The following is a 13,472-nucleotide window of genomic DNA, read 5'->3' as shown; positions in this document are numbered from 1 at the left end:
GACACTGGCTAGCACCAATGAAATAGCCTGATCTTGACACAAGTGTAATTAGTCACATGTTAAGTAGTGACATCACAGTACCTCCTATCTAGGTAACCATGACTACATGAAGCATACCATTACGTTTAAATGCACATGAATAGTTAAATTGCACATAAATGGTAGAAATATATATAAAGTGATGCCCATAGCAGCTGCTAGCCCTCTGTACTGTAGATGCATGCTAAAAATACTACTATACTTTCCCATAAACGCATACCTTAGTGTAGATGGTCCCAGGGAACGGATAACCTGTCTGATAAGCAATAATCAAGGTGGCACGGCCAGTTAGCAGTATATCACATGCTGGCAGCGCGTTCATTTGAACAGATCGCTTGCCTGACCTGTTGTGTATGGAGTGGGGGTAATACTCACGCATTGCGTTCCCTTCACTTACAGTAGTCTAGGAAGTCTTCACTACGCGCGCACCTTCACTTACAGTAGTCTAGGAAGCGATCGGGTTGCTAGGGACGCATTGCGCATGCGCGGAAGAGTACTAGGGAACGCATCGCGTGAGTATTACCATCCCTCCCTTCACAACAGGTCAGGCAAGCGATCAGGGTTGTCAGGGACGCACTGCGCATGCACGGAAGAACTCCAGGGAACGCAATGCGTGAGTATTACCCCCACTCCATACACAACAGGTCAGGCAAGCGATCTGTTCAAATGAACGCGCTGCCAGCATGTGATATACTGCTAACTGGCCGTGCCACCTTGATTATTGCTTATCAGACAGGTTATCCGTTCCCTGGGACCATCTACACTAAGGTATGCGTTTATGGGAAAGTATAGTAGTATTTTTAGCATGCATCTACAGTACAGAGGGCTAGCAGCTGCTATGGGCATCACTTTATATATATTTCTACCATTTATGTGCAATTTAACTATTCATGTGCATTTAAACGTAATGGTATGCTTCATGTAGTCATGGTTACCTAGATAGGAGGTACTGTGATGTCACTACTTAACATGTGACTAATTACACTTGTGTCAAGATCAGGCTATTTCATTGGTGCTAGCCAGTGTCAGTATGTTGAATTGGCTGTTAAGCAATGTGGGCTGTTTCTGGGATTGCTATTTGGATTTTCTTGATTGTTGTCAGGTGTTTTTAGTATGTGTTAAGGGGTATATATGGGTGCTTGTGTCAGTCTGAGGTGCACTGCCCTGAGGAAGGTCCCGTTGGGAGGACCGAAACGTTGGCGGCCCTGTGTCACGTAATACACTTTTTTTGATATCAACATTGCAGTGTGCTGTCTTCTTTTGGCTATCAGGATCCCCTGGTCACCATATGTCTACATACTATCTATAGGACAAGCATCTGCCTCCTACATCAAAACGTGAGTGCTAATCTCCATACCTGACTATATATATATATATATATATATAAAATCACGGCCCTGAGGCAGGTCTCTCTGTGGGACCGAAACGTTGGCTTACGTGTATTTCATGTTGTGAATACATATCTTTGGATTAACCCCGTGCAGTCTGCTGTCTCTTTACTGGTCTTTGGATTGGTTCGTATGATATATATATATATATATATATATATATATCATACGAACCAATCCAATCCAATATATCATACGAACCAATATATATATATATATATATATATATATATATATATATATATATATATATATATATATATATATATATATATATATATATATATATATATATATATACCACAATTATTAAGGTTATGGTGGGTAAAAAAAGTGACAAAAACCCTCCACAGTAAAGCATATAGCAACAGTAAATATTACTGTATGTTCATTTGCATGTCTTAGACAGGTCTGCAACCCTGTCTTTCACCATTATCGCCCACACACAGCACTTCCACTGCAGCAAGGGATTCTAGGAAATGACAAGCAAATAAGCACACAGTGCCACCTTTTGTCTCAAGCTCATGTTACACGAGCAATCCATAAGACAATGCATGCTGCTATATATATATATATATATATATATATATATATATATATATATATATAAAAACAACATTACCATTCTCTCGTCCGGTAAAGAAAGACTGCACTCGGTTCAGTAATCATGAAAAACTGTATTGGGCATCTGAATAGAAAAGATAAGTCACCCAATCCGACGTTTCGGTCCTGGAATAGGACCTTTCTCAAGGGGGTGCAATGACAAACTGATAGACAAGCATATATATACCCTCACCACATGTGACAAACACACCTGACTCACATTACCTACAATCCAAATCTCTGCAAAAATATATATATATACATAGCGCATCATTAATATATGCAGCACTTTGCAAAATTAGCAATGCAGCACAAAAATATATAAAGTTTCGTAAGTGTGAAAAGCAGGAAGTTAAACAATGGGACAATGCACAAACAATGTTAAACAATGGGAATGAAGGGGTCCCTGACTAACTTAGGTGATCAGACGTTCCGGGTTTTAGCCATTGGTCCTGGGTCCCAACTTTTCTGGTCACTGTCCCAATTTTTTCTGCGCTGGCCGCGCATGCACAATCGGCACTTGTTTGCATTCACAATCGGCACATGCCAGCCGCGCATGCATCACCAGTAAGCTCCGATCGCACACGCGAACGAGCGGTCAGCAAGCTCCAATTGCGCATGTGCACAAGTGGTCAGTAAGCTCTGATCGCACATATGCACGAGCTGTCGGCAAATGTCGATCGCGCATGTGCATGCATGACATTTGTCCCAGTTTTTGCCAGGACAAATATGGTCACTCTATGCCTAACAAACCTTTATAGTAAACTTTTTTTGTGCACCTGGCGAAGGGGTTCAAGTCCCCGAAACTTTGTGTATCAATATATATATATATATATATATGTATATATTATATTTATATATATATTTATATATTATATATATTTTTATATATATTTATTATTTATTATATTTCTATATATATATTTATATATAATATATATTTTTATATATATATTTATTATTTATTATATTTATATATAATATATATATTGTTCATATTGCGGAGGAAGAAACAACAGTTATTTGCTACCTTTTGAATGTGAGAAGAGAAGGTGAGAGAGGAGTCGCGTGTGACCCCTAAGCGGCGTGCTTGGGCTACTGGATGTATGACAGAACTTCCAACAGTAATGTGGAAGGAGGAAATGGGGCTTTTGGAGGAAGTATGAGGACTCTGTTTTTGCCATGTTAAGTTTAAGTCGGCGGAGGACCATCCAGGCTGATATAGCAGAGAGACATTCAGAAACTTTAGTCTGTACAACAGGTGTAAGGTCAGGGGTAGATAAGTAAATTTGTGTGTCGTCAGGATAGAGGTGATATTTGAACCCAATAGATGTCATTAGGTTACCTAGAGAGAGTGTGTAAAGAGAAAAGAGAAGGGGTCACAGGACAGAGCCCTAGGGTACCCCCACAGAGAGATCAATGGGGGAGGTGTTTGCAAAAGACCTAGTTGGCCGCTGGGTGCGGGAGCTTTGAAAAGCAGCCATTACATGTTCCCTGCTTGCCGAGCGTAGTGGCTACTGGCATCCCCTACAGTGGGATGAAGGGGGACTCGGGAGCTTCAATTAATGGGGGTTCAGCTCCGGAGACCCCCGGTTTCAATCATAAAAAATCTTTCTTGCTTGGATTGCTCATTTAATACAATTGTCAGTTATCCATTAACGGAACAAATATTAATTGAACTATTGGCTCCAGGAATACAACACATAATTATTAAAACTATTTTCAAAGCATCTGTTTCTATTTAAAGATATTGAAATATAATCTTTACCGTATACGGTGTTTCATTACTTTTTAAATAGTGTGCTTTAAAAACCATGTGCCCACTTGAATGAACTCTTTAAAGGTTTTCCTCTGCATTAATTTTGTAGAAGAAGATTAACATTTCACTGCAGAAAGGGTAAATAAGACATTGCTGTGCAAAGCGTTCCTGATTCTACTATAGCCTGGTTCCCCGTGGTTCCCTACCTCCGATGCGGCCGGGAAGTTGCGGCTAGCGCGGGTGCCGCTGGCAGGGGCGCAAGGACACTCGGCGGGAGGCAGAGAAGAGTGAGGGCACTGTAGGGAGTGCTCCGGAGGCTCAGCGGCGGCCCAACCACACAGGGTACCGCCATCTTGTTGTGAGACACAGCGCATTCGCAGTAGCATCTGAGGTCCGGCGGCCATTACACAGAGGACTACAGCCCCCAGAATGCATAGAGGCGATGTACCACATGGCGCGAAGCAGCCAATCGCGTGGCCAGATTCCCCTGCTCCTTGGAATTTATACATTTGGCACACTGCAAGCCACGTCAGTCGGAGCTGGGACACAGGGAGGCGAGGTTGTGTGTGCAGGGTGTCAGTGACCCCTGCACTAAGCCAGAGATCCCCTATAGGCCCCTGCTAGGCCCCGACTCATCCCTAAGTTTGTGGCTGCTCTAGGGACAGGCCCATTAGATAGGGACATTGCCCCTGTAGTGCCACGTGTGAGGGACACAGCCAGAATGTGGCGGCGAACTAGCAATCCTGTGGTCTGTGACCAGACCACCAAGGTATAAAGAAACTGTTAAGGTGGGACCCTCCAGGTGGAGACCTCCCCACGTGAACCACAGGTAAAGCACCACATCTCCTGTAGGGTGGGGGGAAACTGCGTTACACTACTAACAGTAATTGAGCTGAAGGATTCTCAATAAAGTCAGATCACATAAGAACTCAAATCTATAAGGAGACCCTAATGTGAAACTGAGAATTATTTAGAAAGTAAAATAATTATTTGTCACATTCCCACATTAACATTCCTTTATAAAGACTGTATAAAGACATTGAAACATTGAGCAACATCAGTTTAGCTGAACATTCAGTAATACTAGTTTTTAGTTCAACACAACGCCATGCTAAACAGGAAAATTCAAACAAAAATGTAAGCCCTTATAAAAGAGGTATTTGTGAAGGCCAAACTACCATTGTCACTGAGATTGTTCACTTGCATAGAGGTAACAAAGTGATCAAGCAAATTATGAGGTTCTATCTAGTTTGGTGTCTATGCATGTATTTAAGTCACAGTAAATACAAATACCACTTGTGGTGCATTTGCATGTCTCTGAGAGGTCTGCAACCCTGTGTTTCCCCATTATCGTTTAACCAACAATGCTTCCACTGTAACCAGGGATTCTGGATAATGACCGGAAAATGAGCACTGTGTGTCACTCTTTACTTATCATCTGTTTTAACATGGACTCCTATGAGCTTATGTCTGCTGTATTACACAACGTTTCAGCACAGCCTGGGTTAAAGAAGTGCATAGCCAGTAAATCTTCTTATAGACAGCAGTTTCAACCTTTGGGTCTCATCAGTGCGAGGTTGGTTGTTGGCTACGCAGCGTGAAGCTGGTAGCGGATACAACCAGAAATTTAAAAAGTTATGGTGGGTAAAAAGTTACAAAAACCCTACACCGCAAGACACAGTAGTACTCTGGTTAAATTCTCTACTAGGCATGCATAAGTCCACGGGGCACAAGGTAAGCAGCCCTGCTATAGGGAAAAAGTGGATCTTGGCTGATTATTGGAAAAGGAGATGTCATAGAATTATTAAGTTCGCCTTATATTATCTTTCAAGTAGTGTTGTACCGGGTCCAAAAAATGACCGGTTACCGGGTACCCTGGAAAAAAAATTGGCCGGGTAGGTGTGATGTACCTGCAGTCAGCGACGGAGGGTGAGAAGGACGATGGTGACATCCTGGTGGCGGTCAGCAGCCGGCGGCGGAGGGTGAGGACGATGGCAACATTCTGGTGGCTGTGGGAGCAGATGAACATGTGTGCGGAGCAGGAGCTTCATTAGAAGACAGCCGGAGCGGAGCTGGGCTGTACCAGTGGCAGACACCGGAAATCGTCAGACCGCTGGGGCGTGCTCCTCTCCGGCTCTCTTCTAGTGCCGCTCCTGCTCCTGTCACATGTTACTCTGCTCCCACAGCCACCAGAATGTCGCCGTCGTCGTCCTCACCCTCTGCCGCCGGCTGTAGGTAAGTCTCTTCTGCTGCTCTGCTCCTGCCGTTCTCCAAGAGGAGGACCGGGGGAGCAGAACGGAAATTACCCAGCACTTGGTCCCAGCGCTCTGGGCCGGTTCCGGGTAATTTCATGGTAGTTTAAATATGGCTGGGTACCGAGTAATTTCCGGGTACCCGGTTCATCACTACTTTCAACAGTTGGAGAGGAAACTCTTAAAGAAGAAACAGCCTGAGACCTACTCTGCGAGAGGTGTGTGCTTGGAGAATGCAGCCAAAGCCATAACAGGCAATCAAGTTGATTCATGCAAATCTGTAAATAAGTTAAAAAAACAAAAAACTTACACAAGAAAAGTCTCTAAATATAATTGTAACGGGTATTCCACCCCACCCAATCTCATATGTAGTGTGGGTGAGTAGAACATGTAGTGTTACCGGTGTGGTGCGTATACCTGTCAGGCTCACAGGAGGTCTGAGCCTCCGCTAGTGAGAGCCTGGGGTGAATCCTCTGGCACGGATCTTCGTTTACAGCGCCTCCACCTATGTAGGATTCTAGGGAAGTGTAGAATGACCCTACATAGGAACCCAATAAGAAACTACACACACAGTGATTATATATAACTAAGGGCTTTACTACGAACATAGAGAATATCATAATCAATTACATAACATCCTAACCTGTGTCCCTCTCACGAGGAGACACTACCCGTGGTGACGTCTCGCAGGACGATTCCCCGACACCAGGTGATCCCACCCAGTGTCCCAAGAACCCCACCCAATGTCCCGTACTCCTACAGAGATAGTCACTGGGTGACTGCGCAGTCACTAAAACTTCTAGGCCTGTTGGTGCACATATAATATTGATACCTTCCGAGCACTCCGATGCTCGGGCCTGCAACACTCTTCTCAAAGGGTCAGACGTCCGTCTGATCCTTTCCAGGTACTCTGCCGGTGGACCCCAACGAGGGTCCCACCGCTCCACGGGAACTGCAACCGATCACGGCAACACCAACCGCATGGGAACAGCAACCGCCGCTATCAGCTTTCTGCCTAACTACTTCTAGAGTGACAGCAACCCTAACCTAGGGCCTGTCCCTGAGGAACCGCAACCTGGGATGGCTTGGGGAAAACTCCTAGGGCCTGTGGAACATTAACCTGCCCCCCTTCCCCTAGCTACCCAGTCTCAACTGTAACTGCTAATCCTAACAGCCTAACGCACCTGCAGCCAACACTCAGCTCACACTGTCAGCCTGCAGGGATCCACACACACTTCACACACACTGCACGCACTGCGCCCAGCACATGCAGCGACACACACTCAGACAGCTGCAATCACACACAGCCACCTGGATCCCGTAGCAATCCACTACTAGCACACTGTGCCTATTTGCCAGTGCCCACAGCCCTCTCCGCTGTGGCACTGCCAAACCTGCACCTTACACACACTAAGGGTGACCTCCCTATCTAGGGCCGTCCCTTATCAGTTACCCACTAACCTGGTGGGGAGTTGGGGCCTACCTGGAGGGTGAGGGTACCTATCTGGATGCAGGAGCTGCACTCACTCCCTGCATCCTTCCTTCCCCTTCAGCTCCGCTGCTCCAACTGACGTGACCAAAGCCCGGGAAATGTATCTATTCTCCCTCCAGGGCAGTCCTACAGCCCTATTGGCTCCTATAAAGCACCTGGTGCCTGCCTCGCTATGCCTCATGGGAATTGTAGTCCCGAGGCCCCTACAATAACATTGAGGCCGCGTGCGTGCCTTCCCTCTGCCTACACAAACCTGTAATGGCCGCCGCAACCTCTCACTAACTTCCCCTACTCTCGCGCGACTCTCCTGCGCCTTCCCTGCCCTCACGCAACTGTTCCCTGGCTCTAGGGTTCTCCTTGCGCATGCGCGACTCTGCCCTGTCTCTCGCAGCCTCCCTGCGCATGCGCGAGCTAACTGGGCCGCCGGGGACTCACTGCGCATGCGCGAGTTGAAGCGCAATGGCGGCGCCCTATCCGCCCGGCTCCGGGAGCGCCGGGAGCCCTGAGATGCGCGTGCGGCCTTGGCAACCGGCCGCACACGTCCCCGGCAACCCCCGAGCCGGGACCTGACCGCCCTCTCCCCTGCCACTGCCGAACGGAGCCGCCATTGGACGCGGCGGCCCCCGCGATCGGCAGTCAGGTGAGGGGGGTGCGGTAGCGCTGGGGAGACCTGGCTACATAATGTACCTAAGAAAACGATGGGAAATTATGGAAATCTGACAATGAAAAAAAATAAAAATAAAGTATGCACTGGTGAGATCAAGTATTAGATGAGTGCTGATTTGAAAGAATGAGAAGCATTTGAGAGTGATCAACTATATTAAAAACCGCACTGAGGCTGGAGTATTGAATTTGGGATTGAGCGACATGGAGGTCATTAACAATTTTGGCAGAGGAAGAGGAATATAATCCTGATTGGAGACGATCAGGAGACGGAGGAAATTGAGCACTAGGGAGTATATATTATTTCTTGGAGTTTTAAGTAGAAGGAAGATGATGTATATCTCGCAGAAGAGGATAAATCCAAGAGGATGTTAGGATTAGAAGCATTAAAACAAGAGATTAACATTTATACATACACAGTGGGAATGGATACATTGAGAAGTGATAGAGACAAGTTAGATGGTAAATGTTGCCACATGAATACACATGAACATGTGTGCGCCATATACCTCAACATATGTTCTTTATTTAATTGCTCTGTTACTTTGGATTTGTACCATTAAATGGGAAAACGCAACTAACGTTCTTAGTCTGAACTATTTATAGTTTCTTGCCTATGTGTAGCATTTAGTCTAATAAATACAGCAAATAATATACAGTTGTGAATGCGAGAAAAAATAAAATGGTTACGGGTTCATTATTTTTCAGAGTTGAATCATGTAAGAGTTTATTTCATTACGAGTATACAAGGAGAAGAAGCTCAATGCAGAGCTTTCTCTTCCATACAGTGACAAACACATAATCTTTATACCCTCCTGAGGTATAATACATGCCCCTAGATGGGCTGTTTTACAGAAAATTATAATAATACGCCCCTCCAGGAGGGGTTGACCTTTTATTGATACGGATACCTAATCAATACAAGAAAATACAGATTTTTACTACATAAGTTTTATACTTGGGTTCACTCCTGGTGTGAGGTTTCCTGTGACCATATAATTATCACATTCCTAAATTTAGGGCTGTTATTGGAAAATAAGGAGGAGCAGAAGAAGCAGGTTTTTATCTCTTCTGCTCCTAAACTCCAATTGTTTTGCAAACACATCCACCCACCCAAATGGGGTTTTTTACATAACAGCTATTCCTACCTCAAACTGGTTCTGCATTCCGTTCATCCCCCCTTGCACCTGGCATATATACAGATTAGTTGTGGAAGAGTGAAAGACCCTGAGGGAATCTGTGACTTACAGGATAGCAAGATCACTGAGGTCAAATCTCAATCAAACTTCTATCATACGACATAAAAAACATGATGAAGGACAAATAGAGAAACAAAATGGTTGCATGGATCCTTGTACACTCCCCACATTAAGCGTGTGGATTTAAGCGTGTACACATTAAGCGTGTGGATTTCTATAGCCGGACAATCAAACAAATAAACTTTCTGAATTATTGTATGTATGTATATTTTTTGTCTTTAGCTTTGAGTTATAACTTGTGTCAGTGTATAATTGGAATACAGCTAATTTTCATACACTGTATGAAAGTGTGATATAAAGCACACATAGGGATGTGTGCTTTATATCACACTTTCATACAGTGTATGAAAATTAGCTGTATTCCAATTATACACTGACACAAGTTATAACTCAAAGCTAAAGACAAAAAATATACATACATACAATAATTCAGAAAGTTTATTTGTTTGATTGTCCGGCTATAGAAATCCACACGCTTAATCCTAGAGCCACCAAACTTGGCATGCTATCTAATAGGATCAAAAAGAAGAGTGTAGGTGGGGTTTGGTATGTTTGGCTCATAGCTTCGGGCAGCCCCAGAACAAATGTTCATGAGAACTTTGTTTTTTTCACTCTAGATCCTCGTGTAATTGTTCGATTAGCTTCAAATTTGGATTGTAGGTAGATATTTGGAGGAGATATAATCGGTCCACAAGGTATCAGTTCAATGGTTCCAGTTCTAAACCCCAGACTGATGAGACCCATTAAGGTTGAAACAGCTGTTTGTGGGTGGATTTACTGGCTATGCATCTTAACCCAGGCTGTGCTCAAAGCTGTGAAATGCAGCAAGCTTAAGCTTATAGGGAGCCATGTTAAATGGTTTTGAAGCAAAATGTGGCACTGTGTGCTCATTTGCATGTCATTTCCCAGAATCCCTTGCTGCAGTAGAAGCACTGTGTGCTGGGTGATAATGGTGAAAGGCGGGGTTGCAGACCTGTCTAAGACATGCAAATGAGCATACAGTAATATTTCCATTTGCTATATATATATATATATATATATATATATACAGTGGTTGACAAATCACCAAAAAATCTACTCACCACACAAAAAAATCTACTCGCCACCTAGTACCAAACGTGTGCTGCTTGGGCCAATATTTACTCGCCCGGGGGTTAAATCCACTCGCCCGGGGCGAGCAAATGTATAGGTTTGTCGAACACTGTATATATATATATATATATATATATATATATATATATACATGTAGAGGTATCAGTACCGTGTTAGCCGAGCTTCAATAATCAAAAAATAAATAGATGATACCGTTCTGTGGCTAACGAAATGCTTTTATTTGTGCGAGCTTTCGAGATACACTGATCTCTTCTTCCGGCGATGTAACATCGCCGGAAGAAGAGATCAGTGTATCTCGAAAGCTCGCACAAATAAAAGCATTTCGTTAGCCACAGAACGGTATCATCTATTTATTTTTTGATTATATATATATATATATATATATATATATATATATATATATATATATATATATATACACACACACACACACACACACACACACACACACACACACACACACACACACACACACATACATATACATATATATATATATATATATTTGTATATTGTGACATAGTACCAGGATAGTGGGCAGCTTTCTGTCTGATTTATAGAAGAAAGTGTGGACATAGTATTGAAGTGATCCGCCCCACAGATTCACAGTCACTAAGGCGTGCGGATAGGAAATCCATACCAGACTTTACTATGGTTCTGGTTTCCGTCACCTGCTCTCCTAATTGAGGAACAGGAATATATTGCAGTTAGATTTGCTGCTTCATTCTATCTTAGAGCCTGGAGGCTGGGAGGATGATGCTCCCCAGGATCCAGTTCGGGGTAGACGACCTCCTCACGTGTTTCAGCAATTGAGGATTTATTGGGACGCTGTCCCCATCTGGCAGTTAAGAATTCAATGTTATATCTGTGTGTTATTTAAAGTTGGTAACTGGCTTACCCAGGCAACATTGCAGATAGGGATATGCTGTGAGTTAGACTCCTGACATGAGTAGATGTTATTTTTATGATTTCTTTTGTTTCTTAAAGTGATGGTGTTTGAAATGTTTAGTGTCACTAATGGAAAAATAAACTGCTGAAGGTTGAGGGCTGAGTGCCTCTTGTGTGTAAATTAAATCCTAGAAGACTGTGTCGCGAAGAACCTGGGCAAACGGCAGCGCTACAGAATGGGAGCCGTTTACCACTATATATATATATATATATATATATATATATATATATATACAGTGGTTGACAAATCACCAAAAAATCTACTCGCCACACAAAAAAATCTACTCGCCACCTAGTACCAAACGTGTGCTGCTTGGGCCAATATTTACTCGCCCGGGGGTTAAATCCACTCGCCCGGGGCGAGCAAATGTATAGGTTTGTCGAACACTGTATGTATATATATATATATATATATATATACATACAACAGAAGAAAACAACACAAAAAACACAGCGCACGACACTCATAGTGCATTAAAAATTATATTGACATAAAGAATGATAAAGGTAAGTATTAAGCGTACATCAAGATAATAATAATCAGGCAATTTTGGGATAATGTTACCCAACACCACGTGGAAGCCGGATCAGATGTCCTCTCATACGAATGGAGGCTGGTTCCTCTCACACCGGTTCCTGTGCAGGTAAGTGGGAAGTCTTTGAAAGTCCTTACTCCCAAGAGTCAATAAACACGTTTACAGCTCTGTCCTCGATCGCTGCTTTAGACGGAGCTCCACACCAGCAGAAAACCTCTCTCACTCCCCTCCGTTAGAACACTTCCGGATTGGTGACGTTACCGCGGGGTTTCTCGCCGATACTGGCGCCGGTTAACACTGGGTATGCTCGTTGTAATATGGCAGTAAAGTTAGTAGTAATACTGCTCTAGGCTCTTCCAACGCGTTTCGAAACCCGTAGGTTTCTTCATGTCCTAACACTAAAACTGTGAACCCTTCCTGTCATACAGAGGTAACAGGAAGGTTTCACAGTTTTAGTGTTAGGACCTGCATTTTTGGTTTACCTTGACGTTGGTATGCAGGCTTACGATGCTTTGGCCAAAGGGTTTAACTAAATAACCAAGTTATTACTATTATTATTCAAGTATTTATACTTTATACTCATTACCATATATGTTTTGTCAATTTGATGTAGCATTGGGCACCCGTGTCTTCTGTTGTACGTATACATTTGCCACGCTCAGTAGCACTCATTTTGGCATAATTATATATTCATGATGTGGTGGATGTAGGCGTTTGAGCTATCTGGGAATGTGTGTTAATATATTTATATATATATTTATATATATATATATATATATATATATATATATATATATAAATTATATTATATTATATTATACAGTAAACACACACAGAGCTTAAACAGCTGTTTCAAGTTGGTTTAAACATAAGGGTTGCATGCAATGAAGATCACAGAGATGGGTAAGAGAGAGAGATAGAAAAGTGTAGTGCTTCTGAAATGCTGTATGATCTCACGCTAGAGATTAAAGATTCCTCCCAGAGTGCTCTTGATTTCTAAAGCCATCACAGCTAATGTAGAGCAGCAGTGCGTAATCCAATAAATGTACATATTACTTTTACAACCTTTACCTTGCAATACTGCTGACGTTTTCTGTTTTTATAAAATGATGAAACACATCACTCCGAACATTTTCATTGTTTTTCTTCTCTGCTCCTATATTTTTGAAGTCGCGCGTATTTCCCTGTTAAGAGTAATATGTTTGTGTGCCTGTTAGAATATGGTTTATTGCTATATATTTAAAAGTAATTAAACATATCTTAAGTGATTAAAGGTGTTTACATGGAACACAGGAAACAAACATGAAAAAAAAGGAAAGAGCAGATTTCAGCATAAACCTTCAGAGTATCTTACTACAACAGTTCCATATTGTTTTGAAGAGTGCTTCTTAATTATTTAATGATTTCAAATTGTTGCAGT

The 13,472-nt window shown here is 42.8% G+C and overlaps 1 protein-coding gene across 1 annotated transcript in view; it reads left to right on the top strand.

The window, feature by feature from the left end:
• MCPH1 (microcephalin 1) overlaps nt 1-13,472 on the top strand; it is a 321,427-nt gene that overhangs the window by 307,430 nt on the left and 525 nt on the right. The gene's annotated exons all lie outside the window — the stretch shown is intronic.

This window comes from Ascaphus truei, chromosome 4, assembly GCF_040206685.1.
Source record: "Ascaphus truei isolate aAscTru1 chromosome 4, aAscTru1.hap1, whole genome shotgun sequence".
In the NCBI taxonomy this organism is placed as follows: Eukaryota; Metazoa; Chordata; class Amphibia; order Anura; family Ascaphidae; genus Ascaphus; species Ascaphus truei.
This window is presented reverse-complemented; position numbering and strand designations above follow the sequence as displayed.